At 46.4% G+C, this 20,629-nt stretch overlaps 1 protein-coding gene across 2 annotated transcripts in view; it reads right to left on the bottom strand.

Annotated features, from left to right (window-relative positions):
- Positions 1-20,629, bottom strand: part of UST (uronyl 2-sulfotransferase) — a 303,266-nt gene that overhangs the window by 85,149 nt on the left and 197,488 nt on the right. The gene's annotated exons all lie outside the window — the stretch shown is intronic.

Raw genomic sequence — 20,629 nt, 5'->3', positions numbered from 1 at the left:
TGAGAGAGAACACCCTCTTTAGGAAAGACAATGGCTACCAACCTGGGCGTGCCTCTGCACACCTCATCAGGACAACGCAGATTAGCCCTTTCCATCACCATCTCCATGTTGTTCCTGCCCACCACTCAAGTTCATCTGGCCCCTACCCTTATCACTAAATGGAAACTATTCTGGCCCAGATGGCTTGTTTTTGCTATGTTGCTAATTCCAAGATGGCTGCGTTTTTCTAGTTTCATTTTGTTTGCCCTCCTAGAACCTTCCAACAGTGAAAACTATTTTCCTCTGATCCCGTAATGCCACATCTCTATGTTGCCCTCTTGTTAGGACTCTTGCTCAGGTTCCTTTGCTTCCAATTCAATGAGTGCTAAACAATGGGTGACCCACAGGCTCTTTTATTCTCAGCCTTAATTTCACCCCATGGCTCGGATTCCACAACTTTTAGCAAGTAATTACTGAGCACCAGCATTGTTCCAGACATGATCTCACCCCTTATGGAATATATACATTAGTAGATTAATTATCCTCTCTCCAGATACTGCTAACTTCCAATTCCATATATCCAGCCCTCTCTTCTGCCTGCTGGAGGTCCTTATCACATATATGTCAGGCATTTGAAATTCAGCATACCTAAGGCAGAACTTGTGTTTCCTGGCTCTCTGTCCCTTCCTTCCCCACCCTCGGCAACACCATCCATGGTTGCTACAACCAGAGACCTGGGATCTTCCTAACTCCTCCTCTTCTCCTTCACATCCAGTCACTCATGAAGCATGTTGCTTCTACCTTACGGTTGTGTCTTAATCTATCCATTCCTCTACCAGGACAATCCTGTTCCACGCCAAAATAATTTATCTTGTTTTGCTCCAGGTAACTTCCCCTGGCACAAGATTTCCAATGCAAATCCTATCATGTCCTCTCCCTTCAACCTCCCCACCCGACCATAATTCAATCTAGGACTTTTCATTGTCTTCAGCTATAAAGGCCCACATACTTAGGCTGTTTTTGAAGGCCTTTTATGATCTAGCTCCTGCCCACCTTTCCACCTCCGTATCACCCTCCTGTCCTCTGCTTTTTAAACTCCATCCATATGAGATTCTCCTATTTCCTGAGACTCTTGACCTGTGCACATACTATTCCCACAGCCAGATCACCTCTCCGTTTGACGTTTAATGCCTGTTTTCCCTGATAGATTATATACTCTCTGAGGGCTGGAACCACATCTGTGTTTTTCATTATTGGATTCCCAGTATCTGCCAAAGCACTGGCTACAGAGTAGGTGCTGAGTATTTGTTGAAAGAGAGAATGAATGAATTAGCCACATTAGCATATAAAGAGTCCGATCATTTTACGCACATGATGTACATAATCAGTTGCAGATGGGTAGGTTCATTCAGAGATGTTAGTAACAAAATGCCAGGCCTATAAGGCTTATTTATAACTTGAGGAAAGAACCCAGGAAGAAGAGCTGAACTTAAAAAGAAAACACTTTTATTTTTAGTCCTTGAGTGTGCTCATGAGCATGTGTCCATGTAGGTGGGGGGACACAGAGGTCTACCCGTGGGGATGTGATCACCTTGAGAGGACCGTGTTCTCCGTTTCGGGACAGGGATGGGATTGCAGTTAAGTGAATCGGTAAACAGTAGATTGGAAAAGTTTAGGGGATAGCCATCATTTCCGAGCTTTATAATTTTGTTTCAGAGCTTAATGTACACCCTTCTAGACCCTCCTGCACTTCGTAAGCTTGCTTCTGACATTCTATTTCCTAAATTCACTTTTTCTGCAAAACACCCAGCTGGCCTTCACCTTGGCAGTCAGCGGCAGCACGGTGAGAGCTAACTCCACCCAAGGTTCTGACCTTCCGGCTTATCCTCACAACTCAAACGGTGATTGGAGAGGAGATAACCTCTCTGTATCTTTTCTACAGTTAAGTGCTATGACTAAAAGGGGTCGGGGGGCGCCTGGATGGCTCAGTCGGTTAAGCGTCCGACTTCGGCTCAGGTCACGATCTCACAGTCTGTGAGTTCGAGCCCCGCGTCGGGCTCTGGGCTGATGGCTCAGAGCCTGGAGCCTGCTTCTGATTCTGTGTCTCCCTCTCTCTCTGCCCCTCCCCCATTCATGCTCTGTCTCTGTCTCAAAAATAAATAATAAAACGTTAAAAAAAAAAAAATTAAAAGAGGTCGGGTTTTGGGTTTTTTTTTGTTTTTTTTGTTTTCTCTTCTCAAGTCCTTGGGATCCCACGTTAAAAGAGACCTGATGACAAATCCTGTTCTTACATTTGGCTTCCTGCCTGTTTTTGGGGGGTCTCTTCATCTAATTAACTAATGATGGCCTGATCATAAGTGAAGGGCCTTCCCTGCGTGACTCCCTTCTGGTAGACCCTGGTAAAGATATTTAATTGCGTCTCGCTGCAACTTTGTCATTTGCAAAATGGGACTAATAAGGCTATCTTGGCGAACACATTTTTGGAAGATTGTAGACTTAATGAGGTGCTTTGAATTTTTCAAAAGAAAAGCCCTTTGAAAACTCCGTCTTCATTCAGCCCTTGATGTAGAATCATTTGTTTTGACTGAATTTTAAAATCTGCAATGCTAAATGTGGCTTTCTAAGTGAAGTCAATACAGATTGTGCTCTGCAGAAGCCTGACTCGCACTCACAGCATTTAGAGAGAATTAGATGAGGTATCTTTTATCAAAAACATTAAAATCCACACTGGATGGAAAGTGGAGACCAAAGCAGTGTTCGGGCATAGGGTATAAAACAAATAATGGCTTCCTTCAGTTTGGAGCAGCTCTCTCCTAAAGAAGATTTCTGAGAATGAAATGTTAATATTTGTCAAACTGACACCATTTAATTTACTCATAAATAAGTAAGTGCTATAGACCTCAAGTTTAAAAGTACTGTTTGCGAGGTGGCTAAACCTAACAGTGTCTCTTTTTGGCTTTGATGCTGAAATATTAGTTTAATTAAATGGGTAGAACTTAATTTCATCAGCTCCAAGGGAGACATGAACGCTGAAACCCTTTGGATCCACAGAGGCGACGACTAACTTTGTTGAGGATCTCGAAGCATCCATGTTATTTAGGAAGAAGTCCAGCTCAGTCATCGGCAGCAGCCTGGAAACAACTGAGAGATCTGTCCGTAAAATACAGATCCAGAAATTTCCGTGAAAGGAAATATATGATTTGATCATATATTTACTGAACGGTGAATCCATCAAATATTCATTTGGTTATTTATTCAACAAATGTTCTCTGAGCACTTACCATGTGCTAGACCATGGTTTTTTTTTTTTTTTTTTTTTTATTTTTTTTTATTTTTTAGGTGAAGAAACGCTGGTAGGACAGATAAGTTCTCTGCAAGTACACAGAGCTTAAGAGCTTCCTATGCAGTGGGCTCCAGGGAGCAGTGAATGGGCTATTGTACACAGAGCAGAGAGGAAAGGGCTTGCCCTTCAGGACCTGGCAGTTAGGCTGGGGAAGGACAAAGGTAACAACGAGAGAGTCACGTAGAACAGAAAGAGGCAGTTCAGCCTCGTGGTTAGGAACATGTCTGCTGGAGCCAGCCTGCCTGACTTTGAATCCTAGCTTCATCACTTAATGGGTGTAACTTAATTCTTACCCTCCCTGAACAGCAGGCTTCTCATCTGTAAAATGAGAGCATAATAATACAATAATAATCTCATAAGATTGTGTTGTGAAGGTCAAGTTAAGTGTTCAAGGGCTTAGCAGTGCCTGGAACGGAGGTGAACTCAGGAGTAAGTGACAGGAGAAGAACACACGAGTAACTGGAATTCTAGAAAAGGGACAGCACCCCCAGGCCGGAATCAAGAGAGAGTAGAGGTGACATTTCGAAGGATAGCTAGGAAGCGGATGAAGAGGGCAAAGAGAAGGAGGCTTTCCAGCTTAGGGGAGCAACGTAAGGGAAAGGGTGGAACCGGGCACGAGCCTGTCTGGGAAGAGGCTGGGAGCACCCTGGCTCGAGTAGTGTTTGTTTGGGACAGCGGGAAATCAAGGCTGGCGGGATAGGTCCAGATGAGTGAGACCTTTGAACGGACTTTCGAATTCATCCCGGAAGATGGGAGTCACTTAGCTTCTTGAGAATGGGATTAAATGCTGACGTGAGGGGCTGCTCTGGACAACTAGCCCGGCAGCACCAAGCAAGGTGCGAGGGGAGGGAAAGTGGCCTCAGAGAAGGTTTGCGAGGGAGCCATTGCAGAGGTGGGAGAAATTAAAGGCCGAGGTGCTGGCAGGAGCGATGGAGAGGGGCTGAGGACACCTGAGAGGCATTCCAAAGGGAAAATAAAAAGGGTTTCAGTGCAGATTGGACTGAATGAATGAAGAGCTGCTTTTTTTTTTTAATCAGGATTATTGTAGATTGGTGATATATGTATATTATTCAGAAGTTTTAAATACATAAGTGATCAGATTCGGCAAAAAAATAAGCTAGGCAAGATGTAGGAGAGTGACCACAGCAAATTCTTCTAGACTACCCAAGGAAGGCTGAAAATGAACGTCTGAGGAAACCCCAGGGCCCAAGTGTCATCGGAAAGAAAGAAACATCGTGAGACAGGAGGGGCCCATCTGTGAAGGGCTGGAAATGGAACTCACGGTTCAAAATAAAGAAAGATTCACTCGGGCTTTCACATCTGGGATTCTCACAGGAAAGTGGAAGGCATATACTCATTTATAGTAATGCTCTACATTGACTGATGGGAGCAGCCAGAAATGACCAAGTTAAAGTCTCAGGAACATATTCCGTCAAAATAATTCAAGTGAGGGGATTTATTCTGTCACATCAACTTAGTTTCCAGAAGTAAAGGAGACATAGCAGTCTCGACTCCTGGCACTCTCGCCCACCACACAGGGCTGAGAGGGAGCACGCCAGGAAGTGCAGGTCCCTTGGAAGCTGTCCCACAGAGCTTCTCAAGTCCAAAACTTCAATGAGAAACATCATCCACCCAAGGGTCCACAGTCAAGGTTCCTCTCACGGTTCTGGGCTTATTTGCTTCCATAGTTGTGTTTGAATGGATTGACAGCTGCTCAGAGCACTGGGTCCTAATCAAAGAGTCTTTGCCTTTCTAAAGTCAGGTGTGCTCAGGTTTATATCAAAGGACTTTCTGGTCCTTTCGTAGCAGCCCCACAGGAAGTCAAAGAAGACTGTGCAACAGAAGTTGGGGAGACATGTGGTCTCAGGGTCAAAGATGATCTCGATCAGGCAGCACTTTGTTCTTACGTTTGTTCAGAACGAAAGGCAAGGTGACATGTGTGCCTGATTCTACCCTCAGCCTCCAGTTGTTTTTCATGTCCCTTTCTACTACGAAATTGTGAACGATGAATGTATTCTGCATTTATTACAAGTTATGAAATGTGGTCACCGAGGAACTGACTTGCCGGGGAAAGATCATACCCTTGGGAACAGAAACAAGCTCACATCCAGTCCAGAGACTTCTAGAGGGACTCCAACATTGAATTTACCCCCTAGTGTGTTATCTTTCCCTCACCGATCCAGAGAAAACGGCTGTTGAGAACACGGCTGTTCTGGTTACTAGATAATGGGGGCGGTTACCAATAGTGACATCTAATGGTGAAGGGTTAGAAAAATACTGTCTTTTCCTCAGGCTTTTCTGACATTAGATATTAAGATTCATGCTGCTGGGGACACCAGCGTGGTTCAGCTGGTTAAACAACCAATTCTTGATTTCCACTCGGGTCATGATCTCAGTTTGTGAGTTCGAGCCTTTCTTCGGTCTCCCACTGTGAGCTGCTTGGAATTCTCTCTCTCTCTCTCTCTCTCTCTCTCTCTCTCTCTCTCTCTCTCTCCCTCCCTCCCTCCCTCCCTCCCTTTATTTCTCCCTGCCCCTCCCACGCTCACTCGTGTGCTCTCTCTCTCTTTCAAAAGTAAGTAACTAAACTTAAAAAAAGATTTAGGGGCACCTGGGTGGCTCAGTTGGTTAAGTGTCCAACTTCAGCTCAGGTCATGATCTCATAGTTCATGAGTTCGAGCCGCATGTCGAGCTCTGTGCTGACAGCTCAGAGCCTGGAGGCTGCTTTGGATTCTGTGTCCCCCCCCCCTCCCCTCCCCCCGCCCTGCTCCTACCCCACTTGTGCTCTCTCTCTCTCTCTCAAAAAATAAACATTAAAAGGAATTTAAAAAAAGATTTATGCTGCTTATAGTCTTCCTGAAATGAAATTCCAAACAGCCTAGATCCCAAACATTACACTCTAGTAGAAAAAAAAAAGTGGAAATGATCAAACATTGACCGTAGTGATTTGATTTTTACTTCAATCATCTGGTTTTTAGAAGAAACCAATTCTTACCACCATTATATTTAGCACTGTTCTAGAGATATGACAAAAACAATTGGATAAGATCTATAAAAATTAGAAAAAAAGAGAAAAGTTATCATTATTATCTGGGGACGCAAATTTTATCTGGTAAATGAAAAGAATTCCCCGAAAATCTATTGAGAAACAGTAAGAGAACGGAGTGAGTTGGCTGAGTTAAACATGACATACAGAATTTAATAACAGTAATAATAATATGCAAAAATAGCAAAAACAAAGATAAAATAACCTAGAAATAAACTTAAACGGTGCAAGATCTAAATGAGAACATTTTAAAAATACTCTCAAGGGCTATGACAGAAGTTTGAACAAATGGAAAAGCAAAACACATGCTCAAAGAATAAGACTCTGCATAAAGATGCCAATTCTCTATATGTTAACCTAAAATTTAATGTAAACCCAGCAAGTAACGACAGGGTTTTCTGGGCATATATGTGAAGAGGGGGGGAGCTGGACAAGAGGATCTGAAAGTTCCCATGGAAAAATTAACAAAGATAGAGAGTAGGACAGTTGGGGGAAAAGATTCATGAGAAGAGATTAGATATGTAAGAGTGTGCGAGTTACTGTACCTAAAGACACAGATGCATGCAACAAGATTGAAAATCAAAAAATAGGCGCCTCCAGAACCATATTATGTGCTAAAAGCGACACTTTAGATTAGTGTGGAAAAGATGAATTCTTGTATTAAGGTCATAAGGATAATTTGTCAGCTATCTGGGTGGGGGGAAGATACTGGATTGATATGTTACACCTGACAGCAGGATAAATTTCAGATGAATCAAAGATTTTAATTTAAACAATATGAACTACAACAACCCCCCCTGGGAGACACCATGGAGAATTTTTTTTTTTTTTTAAATAGCTTCAGAGTGAAGAAGGTCCTTGTAAGTGTAGCACACAACTCGGAAATAGCGTCTCACACCGTGATATTTACTTTCTTGCTCAAGAAGCTTGGGGACGCCTGCCTTCTGTGATGAATTCTAAAGTCCCTTCTCTGATTCTCACAGACTCTCAATAATCTGGACCAATCCAGCCTTGACTTAACTGCTTTCCCAAATAAATGCTAATCAAACCATGCTTCTCCCATCCTCTTCCCAGAACTGACTCTCATTTCCTTTTTTCCTATACTACGTATTGATTAACCTCTCCCTTCTCTGTCGGTTTGTGATGCTCTTGTTCATTGAAGCTTTTAATTGACATAATTGTAGAGTCACATGCGGGTGTGATGCTTATTGATTAAATAGTAATAATAACAACAGTAGGATACTGTTGACAGATATAAAATCCCTTACATCTAAGGAGCAGAAAGACGTTGAAGAGCCATAAGCAGGGGAACGACAACGTCAGATGCGCAAACTGGACACTATGGCTATGGATTGGAGGGAGATGAACTGGAGACAGGTGGTTGAGTCTAGGAGGTTTTTGCAGATATCCAGGTGAGAAATGATGAGGGCTTTTTACTGATGACCTTAATGGAGGCGGATCTGAAAGAAGTCAAGGAGGAAGAACCAACAGGCTTGGCAGGTGACTTGGTCACTCCTGAGCCACCTCCCACCCTCGTGGCCACTTTCTACTCTAGCCATTGCAGCAGCCACAGATTCACGCAGAGGTGACCTGAGATTGCCCTTGCCTCAGCGGCTTAAGACATCCCTTGCTTTCTGTTCTCAGTGCTACGCCCACAGGCACCCGCCTGGCACTCATGTGTGCAGAGCCCAGAGGTGAGGGAGTTAAGGGGCAAACTTGACAACCAAAGGTGAAACCGGAGGATCCATGCACCCCTTGTTTTTTCCCCAAGCAGAAAAAAAAAATTAGGGTGAATTCTACACTGTCCTCGAGAGTCCTGGCAGGCTTGAGTCTTGGTTTCCAAGGGAGTGACCGATGTGAGGACATACCCTTGTACTGGCCTTCCTTCCTTCCCCATTTCTCTCTCCAGTACCTCACGCTTATTCCCTGGGATGGCTGTCCACATTCCCACACCCAAGCCCTTCACCCTTGCCTCAGGCTCTGCTTTCTGGAGGATGACAGGCTAAGTAGGTGGCTAACTGCACATGGCTTGGGGGGTCAGAGAACGAAAGCGGGCAGGGATGACTCCAGAGTTTCTTGTTTGGGTGACTAAACAGTATCACACTCACTGAGAGTGGAATACAGGGTTTCCCTGTGTGTGGTACAGGTAGGAAGTAGGGACAGATGCCCATCGTAGTGCCTGGCACATTGTAGGTGTTCAAAGCACGCTGAAGTTTCTCATGCTAGTGGAGAAGAGAAGCATATGTCATTAGTACTCTGTATATGTATCTGTTATTAAGTATGTACTGAAGTTTAGGCTGGGTTTAGGCCACAGAGCTGTGACGGGTGCTAAGATCAAAAGAGGAGATTATGCAGGGCGCCTGGGCGGCTCAGTTGGTGAAGTGTCTGACTCCTGGTTTTGGCTCAGGTCATGATCTCACGGTTCGTGAGTTCGAGCTGCACATTGGGCTCCGTGCTGTCAGTGCAGAGCCTGCTTGGGATTCTCTCTCTCTCCCTCTCCCTCTGGCCCTCCTCCGCTTGTACTCTCTCTCTCTCAAGATAAATAAATAAACTAAAAAAAAAAAAGAGATTATGTCCTATCATCTAGAGAATTACATTTTAGTTAAAAATATAAGACATATACCACCATGAAATAATTTGGAGGATTTAAGAAGCAACACACATTAGCAAGTAAATATATATATACACACACACACACACACACATACACACATATGTATATGTATATATAGGTATATAATCCACACCAAGTAATAATTACTGGAGAAATAAAGATTAGCAGTAATCAAAGTTGGTTGAGGTTAACCTTACCATGTTAGATTAGATCACTTTTCTTAATTGCACATAGTTTTTACTAATAGCAACCAGAGAATGCCATAGTTAGGTCTGACATTCTATCATCAACAAAGTTTCCTCGGTCTCCTATTGAAATTGAGAACTTTCTTTTGTACATATGCTGATTTCTTTCCACCAAGTCTCATCCAAGAGGTGAGTTTATTTCAAAAAATGGAAGTGAGCTTTTAAGACGGCAGGTGACAGGGCGCCTGGGTGGCTCAGTCAGTTAAGCGACCGACTTTGGCTCAGGTCATGATCTTGCAGTTCGTGAGTTCGAGCCCCACATCAGGCTCTGTGCTGATAACTTGAAGCCTGGAGCCTGCTTCAGAATCTGCTTCAGATTCTGTGTCTGCCCCTCTCCCACTCACACTCTGTCTCTCTCTCTCTCTCTCTCAAAAATAAAATAAACATTAAAAAAAAAAGACTCTGCAGGTGGCAAAGGGGCAGCCATCTTTACTGTAAATTCATAGCAGAGTCACTTCCTCTTTAATGCAAAAGGTGATGAGTATATGAATGTTGGTACAATTCCATTGTGTTTCCACTTTGTCCAATGAAACGCTGAGCCGTTTTTACAAATCTTTACTCATCGTGAAGCTGAGTAGGTTTTGGCCAAATCTCTTTCATTTAACCATGAATATCTTCATGAGCTTAGGGTCAGAGAAAAGATGGTCTGTGCACGAGTTTATAGCCGGTTCATCCCCCACCTGTCCCATTCATTCCTGGCTGCTTTCCTAGAAGACCAATGCAAGTGTCATGTGGGATAAGATCAGACTTCCTACTAAATTCCCACCAAACCACATTTACTGGTTCTACCCTGTCTGTGACACTCATTAGTCGCTCATAAGAGGGAACGGAGGTAGTTTGTTAAGCGTGTTCTGCAAAACCAATTCGAGCTAAGACCATCACAGTTTCCAGGCTTGATTATTTATTCTATCACTTTTCCAGGCATTTACATCTTTCGTATTTGGGGGCGCCTGGGTGGCTCAGTTGGTTGAACATCTGACTTTGGCTCAGGTCATGATCTCACGGTTCGTGGGTTCATGCCCCACGTCGGGCTCTGTGCTAATAGTCTGGAGCCCGGATTCTGCTTCGGATTCTGTCTCCCTCTCTCTCTGCCCCTGCCCCACGGGCGCTCTGTCTCTCTCGTTCTCAAAAATAAACATTTAAAAAAATCTTTAGTGTTTGGAGGTGAGTTTTACCTTCTTGTTGCATTTCAGGAGATCAAGCATCTGTTTTACCAGCTTCTAGAGAAGACGGCTCTGAAGATCCAAGGCACTTGGCATTGGCTTTTGGCTCCCTAGCCCTCAGCCTCCATCTAGCCACCTCTTTTTACGAATATGCTCACACTAACATCTACACCGTGCCCCATGCTTTGGGAAGAGAACCTGCACATGGTGCTAAATGGTCAGCCATGCCCTTCTCTTAGTTTCTATCCCCCTTGCTGTTAAAAGTATTTGTCCTTCTATTTCCAGCCATTAGAGGGCAAGGCTGCTGCAGCTAACAGATTTTAAGGCTTGTTTTGGGAGAGCCCGAGCAAAGCAAGCGTTTTTCCAATTATGCACCATCTAACTCAATTTACATTTATTAGAGAAACTGCCAGCTATTTCATGTTAATATTGACATTTTCATAAGTACTTGCAATTAGAATTTAAGCTGAGAGTCCAATAAATCTCTCAGATGTTTTACACTTTTACTTTTCCTGTCTGTCTTCAAACTTTGCAAAATATTTTTCAGGACGCATTTGGAGGTCATCCCGCCTTTGGGGAATTTGTGCTGTGTATGTAACACGGTTGGGCAGAGAAAAAATATTACAATTTGGCAAAGCAAATTGAGGACAACTACAGTGGTGTGCCGGGTTCTGCAAAACAAATGCAAGGTATGAAATTCAAAATTTTAACGCAGATCAGTTGAGCCATTAACTTGGCACTTTATATAAAACTTCACCCCGTAAGTTCTTTGAATAGCAAATGCCCTGACTACATTTGGGGAACATTATTCGAAAGGACATTTCCTGACTGCATTTAAAGTGTAGTTGTATTTACCCATGTCTTTTCATTTAGTATGTGTATGTATTTGTATACGACACATGTCTCTTTGATGAGGTGGCAATACAGAGGTCCTCATGCTCAAGGATTTTATTCGCCAAAGTGCTCGCTCTCTGTTTTACTGCCTGAAGCAGGGCTCTAGAAAGTGAGATGTTAAAGGCACCTATCATAGACTCTTTGGTTTCTGTATAATAAATAGGACCCACTTCAATTTAGAAGGAAGCCCGATAACACAGGTACAAGTATTCGTTAACACAGCAAACCTCGCACTACATCATCAAACTTCTTTAACGACATTTATCTGCACGGGCCAAATAAAAGCCTTACAAGCAGAAACGTTTCTGAGGGGAAGGCAAGTACAGCTTTTTCCAAAGGGGCGGAGGATACGGGAGGTAAGACTCCAGAAGATACTCAGGCGGTGCGTCTCTTGGTGAGAGCAGCGCCTGCTAACACAGCCAGTCACGGATGTGCTGTGATCCTTCGTACTTCTCCACCTTTGCTACGTGTTGCCATCACTTCCGGAGCTTGTAACAAATCCCAAAGCCCAGGCTGCACTCCAGATCAACCAGACCAGAATCTCTGGGTGTAGGAGACAGGCATCAGTAGTTCTGGAATCAGGTGATTCCAATGAGCGGCCAGGCTGGAAACTGTCACCTTTGTGAATATGAGCCAACTGGCCCAGCAGGGGCGCAGAGCTGAGCCCCCAGCGAAGAGACAGCTGCAGGGTCCGAGGGCTCACAGGGAGGGGCGGGGTGAGGAGCAGAGGAGCTCAGCTGACAGGTGGCCAGCGGATGCACCTGGCTGTGCCCTGGCGGCCCTGGGGTTTGATGCTCCTGTTGGGACCTTCCTTCAGGAGTGCACGCTGCTTCCCCTGCTCAGGGCCATCTGGAGAACTGCTTTACAGCCCCAAAGCTCCTCGCCTCCCTAGACCCTCTGCTCCAGCCAAGCTGGGCGGGTCACCAAAGAGCAAGCCTCAGGCTCTCAGGCTTTTGCACACACTCAGTTCCTATGGCCCTCTTGACCCGTACCCCTGCCTTAATCTATATCCGTCCTTAAAGATGGAGCTCCCACCTCGGCTAAGAAGCCTCCCCCAATGACCCCAACTCTCCCAGATTGCCTTCCTCACCTGGATTCTCAGACTGTGTGTCTCCATCATTATTTTGCTAATTAAACGTGTCCCAGCCAATGACAATTTCTGTGCTGCTGCACTGAGCTATGACCTCTCTCCTTGTTGGTGGTGAGCTTTTCAAGTTTGGTTCTTCCGTTGCTAGCCGGGCTGTTAACAACTGGGACAGTGGGGTGTTTTACACTTGTTTGTAAATGCTCCCCCATCACCACCCCTGCCCCAAACTGGAGCTGCTCCTTGTGTATGGTCAATGCTCCATAAACACTTGTTTCTTCATTTATCTCCCACTTGGATCTCTGCATTTAGCCTTGAACTAACTGGTCTATGCACATATTTGGAGTCCTTCTGTATTTCGTTAGCTAATTTTTTTCAAAATGTAAAAGTTTCAGGATCCCATGTACATATGCCTCCCGTGCTTTAAATCCTGAGTGTCTCCCCAGTGCTCTTTAACAGGGCCTGACCTCTGCCTGCCCACATTACCGGACTCAGCTTTTTCTGTCCTCCTTCTGATCTCTCTGCTCCAGCCTCCCTCGTTCTCCCCCTCGGCTCACTGTGCTCCCTCCTGCCACCGGAACTTTGCACATGCTGTTCCCTACATCTGGATGTTCTTCCTTCTCCTCTTTCCCTTCAGATCTTACTTCAACCATCACGTCTCTGACCTCCCACTTGCCAACTGCCTCATCCTATGCCTGGACAGTGCCCTGTCTCTGCACTGTAGGATGTGATACAGTTACTATCTCACATGCATTTGTGCGGTGGGGATTACTGCCTGTCTCGCTTATAGGACTCTGAGCTCCATGAGGATAGACGTTGAGTCTATTTTTGCTCTATGTTTTATCTCCAGTTTCTATTATCGTGCCTGACGTACAGAAAGGACTACCGGTGTTTATTGAATAAATGAATGATGACTGGATGGATGCGTCATTAGTGTTAAGGAGAAAACCCAAAATGGAGGACTGTACTCTTGGTTTTGAAGACCAGAAGCAGGGTAGCCGTAGTTTGGTGCCATGCCACAGTGGAAAACAGATGAGGGCCCCCACCTATGGACGGGACGGGTCAAGTGCCTGTCATGCTCACATCGCCTCCAGTCTCTTTAGGACCTGCAGTCCTAGGTGACGCTGTGGCAGGCAGAATAGTGGGCCTTGAAGATGTCCACACCCTAATTCCTGGTACCCGTGAATACGGTATCTTATGTGGCAAAAGGGATCCTGCTGGTGTGATGAAGGTTACAGTCCTTGAGACCGAGAATATTCCGGATTATCTGGGTGAGTGCGATCTAATCACACGAACCCTCCAAGTGTAGATCCCTCCTCAGCTGGGTTAAAGGGATGAGATGGAAGAAGGCGGAGAGATTTGTAGCAGGTCAGGGGCTCAAGTCACTAGGTGCTTTGGAAAAGGGGGACCACATTTCAAGGAACGTAGACGCCTCTAGACAATGGGAATGGTGCTCACGGGAGCACCAGGAAGAAAATGGGATCTCAATCCTGCCAGCACAGGGCATGGATTCTGCCTTCCCCGAATGAACGAGGAAAGGGGTCTTCGCTTTGAACCCCCAAAATGGAAGGCGGCTTTGCCGACACCTTGGTGTTTCGTGCTACACTTCTCACCTACAGAAATGCAACGGCAGAAATTTCTGTCGTCGAAGCCACTACGCGCGCGGTCGACCGTCACAGAGGCAACGGGAAGCTAACACAGGCCCTGCGCGTACGGGATGCTGCATCCTGTCCCACCCGTCTGCCTACCCCCTCGACCAGAGCAGAGAGGGGACGTGTCTCAGGGGCAGCCAAACACGACCGATGAGGCAGCTGGACAGACTGACCAACTGGACAAATCAGGGTCACTCAGGGCCTTGAATGTGAGCCAAAGAGAAATACCGGGCACCACTGTGGGAGCAGCGGACGAGGCCACTGAAGAAGGCGAGAGGAGGGCGAGTGGCTGAAGCGTGTCAAGGACAGAATCGCAGAATAGGGAGCTGGGGACCCCTGGGCGGCCCGGTGCCAACGTAATTTGGTGGCCAGACCTGGCTCCGATTCCGAGCCACGTCTGGTGTCCCGCCTTGACGCTGGGCTTCGCTCTGCTCCCCGTCCTCCTCATGGGCTGTGCTCTGCGTGGCATGTTCTGGTCTTTGCCGGCAGTTGTGGTCCTTCTGTCCTCATTCTGGACACGTCCTCATCATTGTCCCCACGTTTCCGCTCCCCCGGCCCCTGTAACCTGAGGTAACCTGAGGGGATCTGAGCTCCTTGTAACTCACAGGGCCTAATACGACTTCCTCACATTTGGAGTTTGACCCTATCCGTGTAGCCTGTCTGGGCTCCCCTTTGGAGCCCATAAAAGGGGGTCGAGGGGTGGGACCTAATACCTACACGCAGAGGTGTAGGAGGATGCTGGAAGATGAATGAGCAAAAGTGAGGAGGGCACACTAACCTGTGACCCACCAGTTGCAAGGCTGTGGCTATTTGGTGGCATCCTGACCAGTGGCTGGAGGTTCTCCGTTCTTCCCTCACAAGGCACCTAGCCAGCCTTTTCTCCGAGACCCCTTCTTGTTTTCGACTCTCCTGCCCCTCCCCCTCCTGTGCCATCATCTTCTCTGTTTGCCAGAAGCTTCCGGGGCCGCTCTGGGTGCTGCTAAACCCCAGAAGTGGTCTTTGGTTCTAGCGATGCCCGTGACCACTTTTGACAAATGGATTCCAAAAATGCTCCTCTCAAGTCAGGGCTCTTTCATCCTCCGCACCTCTGCGCGGCATGAGGGAGCATTTCGGCCCTGGCTCACCTTTTCTCCCCACTCCTTGGAAGCCGACAGTGTGCTGTTTCCGTGACTTTACAGCCCTGTGCCTACAGCTGCTTAGGTTTCCAAGCAAATAAACAGGGACAAATATATGCCAGTGGGCCGGGATCAAAACGCGCCTCCAGCTGCTGGGAACACAGAGAGAAGCAGTTTCCTTAGAAACAAATTCCCAGGGGAAGGGGCCTGGTGGGGCCATGTGAGATCGTGGCGGAGGTGGACCTCACGCTTCAGGACATGGCCCAGCGTGGCCTGGGCTACAGGGGAACAGCAGCTCCTGTCCGTAGGAGCAATAGTCTCTACAGGTCACATGCAGCCAGTGGGTGAAAGCATTAATGCCGAAACCATTTCTGGAAACTCTTAGCTTTCAGAGTACTTCTGTGTAGAATGTCTCACTTATTCTCCCAACAACTCTGTGATACAGGCAAGGGAGGTAAAATATCCCCATCGTACAGATGAGAAAAGTAAGGTTCACGGAGGCTAACTCACTGGCTGGGTCACCCAGCTAGGTAGGCTGTTGTCTCAGCCTGCAATCATAAGCCAAATCTGAACTAGTCGGAGACAGAGTATTACTTTTTTACTTTCCAAAATTCAGAAAACATAGATATTTACTGAAATACTGAAAGAGCAGACCATCCAAATCCCATATTTGTTTTCTTTCTTTAAGAAGATGACACTTAATAAAGACGGAGGCAAAGCCCAAGGTTTCGATCACAAGACAGCCTCAGCTGGTCAGGGCAGAGTGGAAATTTCCAGAAATGAGTATTTCATATATACATTTCCAAAGCTAAAGGACGTTTAGAGTCCAAAACTTTCAAGCAGATTAAAATGCATAGCTCTCTGCAAAACCTTTGCTGACGCTGGCCAGTTTTCAGACTTCTCCAGAATCCAACGGGGCCAACATGATTCACTGAATTCTTTATGAATTAAGAAGCTGTAAATTATGCATCTTTTTTTTTCTAAACATGCATTACTTTCCACGCTTTACAGCCAAGGCGAATAAACAGTATCACAGAGGCGTTTTCTCCCTGGGAACGTCTCCTTCTCTCCCTGTTCTTCAAATGGAGGGTCGTCTAGTGGAAGGGTCCTCCGGTGAATGTGCAGTAAGCTTGGGTAAGGAGGCCAACCTGACATTTTTTGGAGTTTGAAACTGCGAAGTGGTATCCCTGCAGAACATTCGACCATGAACCTTTCTACAGCCAAGTTTTAGGCAAACAGCAGGCAGAAATGGCACACGTATACATAACGGACGGAGTGGAAATGCCAGGGCAAGAAATCCATTTGCAGGGAAATTCAGCAACTGGAAAAGGGAGTGGCTTCTGCAGGCATGAGATGCTCTCCCTCGCTTGTAAATCACAACAGTTGCTTTTCATTAGCGGCCATTCATTCTTTCATTAGCTACGTTCTGGGTGCCAGGGACCTCCCTGCCCTGGAAATAAAAGGAGCCTGGACTCCAGCTGGAGAAGAGTCTCATGCGCTGGGATGTATCCAAGTGTGCCTGGGCTCAGCTCTGTCCCACCTTATGAGTCTAAAAGCAAAAGAGAAAGGAGGAACCTGTGCATTGGGCGGCCCAGTGTCTGGGTCTGGACAAAGAGATATGAGCCAAAGGGAATGGCCTTTTCACGGCATGGCTGCTCTATGTTGAATTTGTATCTGTTCTAGCAAGAACATTTTTTTTAATGTTCATTTATTTTTGAAAGAGAGAGTGAGACAGAAGTGAGCAGGGGAGGGCCAGAGAGAGGGAGACACAGAATCGGAAGCAGGCTCCAGGCTCTGAGCTGTCAGCACAGAGCCCGATGCGGGGTTCGAACCACGAACCATGAGAACATGACCTGAGCCGAAGTCGGATGCCCAACCGACTGAGGCACCCAGGTGCCCCAAGCAAGAAGTTATTTTAAAATTATTTTTGTGTGTGTGAATACAAGGGAAGCATGGTTTGGAAAGACATAGAAACTTCTAGAAAATCTAACTGCTTCCAGAAAATATGGGAAATAGCTATAAGATGCTAGAAAATTTGGGAAGAAAGAAAAGGTTATAACAGCTGTTGTCTTTGTAAAGATGTGTCAGACAAAATGATTTTGCTCAGAAAGCACAGAACTTGGCCCAGCCCAGTCCTCTTCTTCCTTTAACATGCAGGAAGTAAAACATAAGGTCCAAATGATCAAATGATACAATTGTGGAGTTGGGGGCCCGGCTTCTCCTTCTGGTGGGGCCTCTGACCCACCCTCAGACCCAGACCCCGTTCCTACCCCCTGTGAAACAAGAGTCTCCCCATGACCTCCAGGGACCCTGCAAATCCTATGATCCCTTTATCCTTTTCCATTTTCTTCCAAACCAGCATCACAAGATGATATTATTTCACGCCCCCCCCCCCCCCCCAACCGGGGCAGGCTCAGAGGCCCTGGCCCTCTCTCAGCTGTATGCTAAGCAGCTCTGTGAGGCTCGGGGCCAGGAGCAGAACTGCCTGAGTTTTGGCAACTGGATAAAGCAAGTGACTTTGGAGTGCTGAGATCTGGAATAATGTGGGTACATCAGTGGACCCATTTGGGGCCAGCTCCCATGACTCCGCGTGCGTGCAGTGTTCAGGGAGAGGTCTCGTCACACGGCCACGCCTGCCTCCTTCTCGGGTGTGGGTGCACCCTGTGCGTCCCCTCCAGGGACAGCGGTCTCCTCACAGCTGCCCTACACCCCACGGAGACACAACACCCTCTTTTGAGTCAAACAACTGACCACCCAGGCTTGCCAAAATGAGGGCAGGCTCTGAAAGGGGACAGTTTTATTTCAAGGGTTTAATGGGTCCAAGGAGATGAAATGAAAAGTTTCAGCTATTAAAAAAAGAGGGGGGGGATAGACCATCTTCTTCCAAATAAACAAACTATCCTTTGAACAAGAAGAGTCTTCTAACTGGGTCAGGCTGGGGCCAGGTCACGAAGGAGTCACATGTCCTGTGGGGCCCCCTCTCTATTCCTTGCTACCCTGATTTCTCCCTCTGCTGCTTTGGGGAGCCCAGTGCTCTCCTGCTGGGGCCCTGCCAAGGAATGACATGAGCTCATCGGACACAGGCCCTTCCCAGGACACAGAGCTTCCATTTGGAAAGGAGGCCCCTGCAAATCTCTAAGGGTAGAATTCCAGGCGGGGCAAGTTCCCCAGAATCTCTCAAATCACACCATAAAGGCAGCATAAGATTAGCTTCGACTACCAACTTTCAACACTTTATGGGTTTGTTTGTTTTTTTTAAATCTAAACCATGATTTTTTTTTTTTTCTCTCCTGTTTACAACCTCTCTGGCAAATGATTACAACTTAACTGTGTGAATACGTGCAGACTACGTTATGTGCAATGATTCACAGGATGGCAAAAACGTGACAGGGTAGAAAAACCTAGAGAATTGCTCTCAGCTTCCATATTAATAATGTGTTTGTTATTTAGTAAGTAGAATGCTATTTAGGCCTCCAGTATTTCAGCCCCTCTTCTGCGTGCCAGGGACACAGATGGAACTTTGATCCTATCTGGTCCTCAAAGAGCTTATAGGCTGTTGGAGGGCAGAAGTTAAGACATTATATCACCCAGAGAAATGGTATCACCAGCACGGAACTTTCTGAGAGCACAGAGGAAGAACATCAAGACCTCCCTGTACAGCTGTAGAGCCTGTGCACTGCATAACTGTGGGGTCACCATCCCACAAACTCCATTCTCAATAGAGCCCTGTGGAAACTTTGAGTGGGAAGAGCCTGTGAGACTTGCAGGGATTGGCCAGATACAGGTCTAGCGCAGGAGGGAGGCCCTGACTCCTAGAAAGGTGGGAGAAGCCTGCTGAGGGTGTTTGCAGGCTGATGGTATGACACATCCCCACTGGGAGAAGGGCTCAGCCTTCCCATGGAGACTCCAGAGAAAGAGCACTGAGGAAGGTGGGTTTGACTTGGGGTCATTCGTGTTACTTCCTAGCTCACTTAGAGAAACTGGTGTCACTCATGGGGCTTTCTACGATCTGTTCTCTCCCACCCTTACCTCTCCGAATTTTCCTCCTGCCACTTTCCTGTCCCCACACCCCACTCTCCACCAGCTACACTGTTCTCCCCGCTGATCTCTGAATGAACCACACGTGTGCCCACTGCAGGCCTTTGTCCGGATGCCCCTCCAGGTGGAGCTGTGTGCCCCTCGCTGACCAACTTACCGACTTCCATCTTCTACTCTGACAGTCCCTCCGATGCCACGTCCTCACTGTCTTCCTCACCCCCTCACTGACATCCCAGCCGGTCCCCGCCCCCTCTGGCATTCTGGATCCCCAAGGCTGCCCCTCCACTTCCGTGTTTTTCCAAAATCACTTTTCACCTTCTGACGGACTGCGACTTTAGCTATTACCTACATTAACGTTTGAAGAGCGGGATTCATAAAACTCATTTCCAGATCTTTGGTTTTTCAAGATCATCAGCTATAACCTGGTTCTAACTTTCTTAGTATCAGGATCGGGTCAGGAACCGTCATATTCTTTGATTAAATTGAATATGCCCCATCATTTTCAAAAGAACATATAAATGGTAACCAAGAGCCAACGCAAACCACAATAATCCAAGTAGACATTACTCCTCTAATGAGACCGGGAAATCAAAGAGACCCCATGAAAGCAAAGGCTGTTTCTTTCTCCCCTTGGCTTCTTTTCCTGCTTCTCTTCTTGCTGGGATCTGCACCCTACCCTGCACACGCCTTACCTTAACTATGCCCCCTTTCTAAGGGATAGAGAGATAATGATATCTTTGGAGTTTTCCAGCACAACAGATGATATCTAAGGAATGACCGGGCAGAGGTATCATGTGCCTGTTCCAGACCACAGACACTAGATATCTGCATGCCAAGACCCCTGGCTTCAGGGAACGAGCGACTTATGAAGGACGTGTGGACCCTGTCTTGTTCTGACCTGCTCCTGTACGTTTGAGAGGACACACACCCGACCCTAATCACCAATAAAAACCGCAGATCCCAAGGAAAGGCCAGACTCCCTCTTCTCGTTTCCAAATCTCCTGGACACTCCATTTCTATCTCTTTCGGTATATATCTTCAGTCAACCCTGCTTTTGCCTCCTGCTGGGTTGGGTATGATTTCCATCCTGTGTGAAGCCAAGGAGCCTCCTGGCTGATTCTGTGGGACTGTCCCCCCACTCTGGGTCCTCAGACCCAGCCCGCCTGCATCGCTAGTAAGTGGTTCTATCCTCTGAAGATGTACTTGTCACTGAATAAAAAATATATAGCCATGGTCATAACATGCAGTTTCAAGGAAAAGATGAGAGTTTCTGCCACTAAATTTTTTTTTTTAAAGTAAAAGCCATTTTAAAAATATTTCACTAAAGCATCAGGTGGTTGAGTAAATCCTGAATGGTAACCGGGCTTAGTTTCTGGTCTTGGCCCATTTATGAACGCGTTGTTTCACGGCAGATAAGACACAACTCCATTTTCTCAACTCTGCTTGTGGATTGTAACAC

This window comes from Panthera leo, chromosome B2 (assembly GCF_018350215.1).
Source record: "Panthera leo isolate Ple1 chromosome B2, P.leo_Ple1_pat1.1, whole genome shotgun sequence".
NCBI classification, from domain to species: Eukaryota; Metazoa; Chordata; class Mammalia; order Carnivora; family Felidae; genus Panthera; species Panthera leo.
The sequence above is the reverse complement of the archived record's forward strand: the minus strand, read 5'-3'. Positions and strand labels throughout refer to the sequence as shown.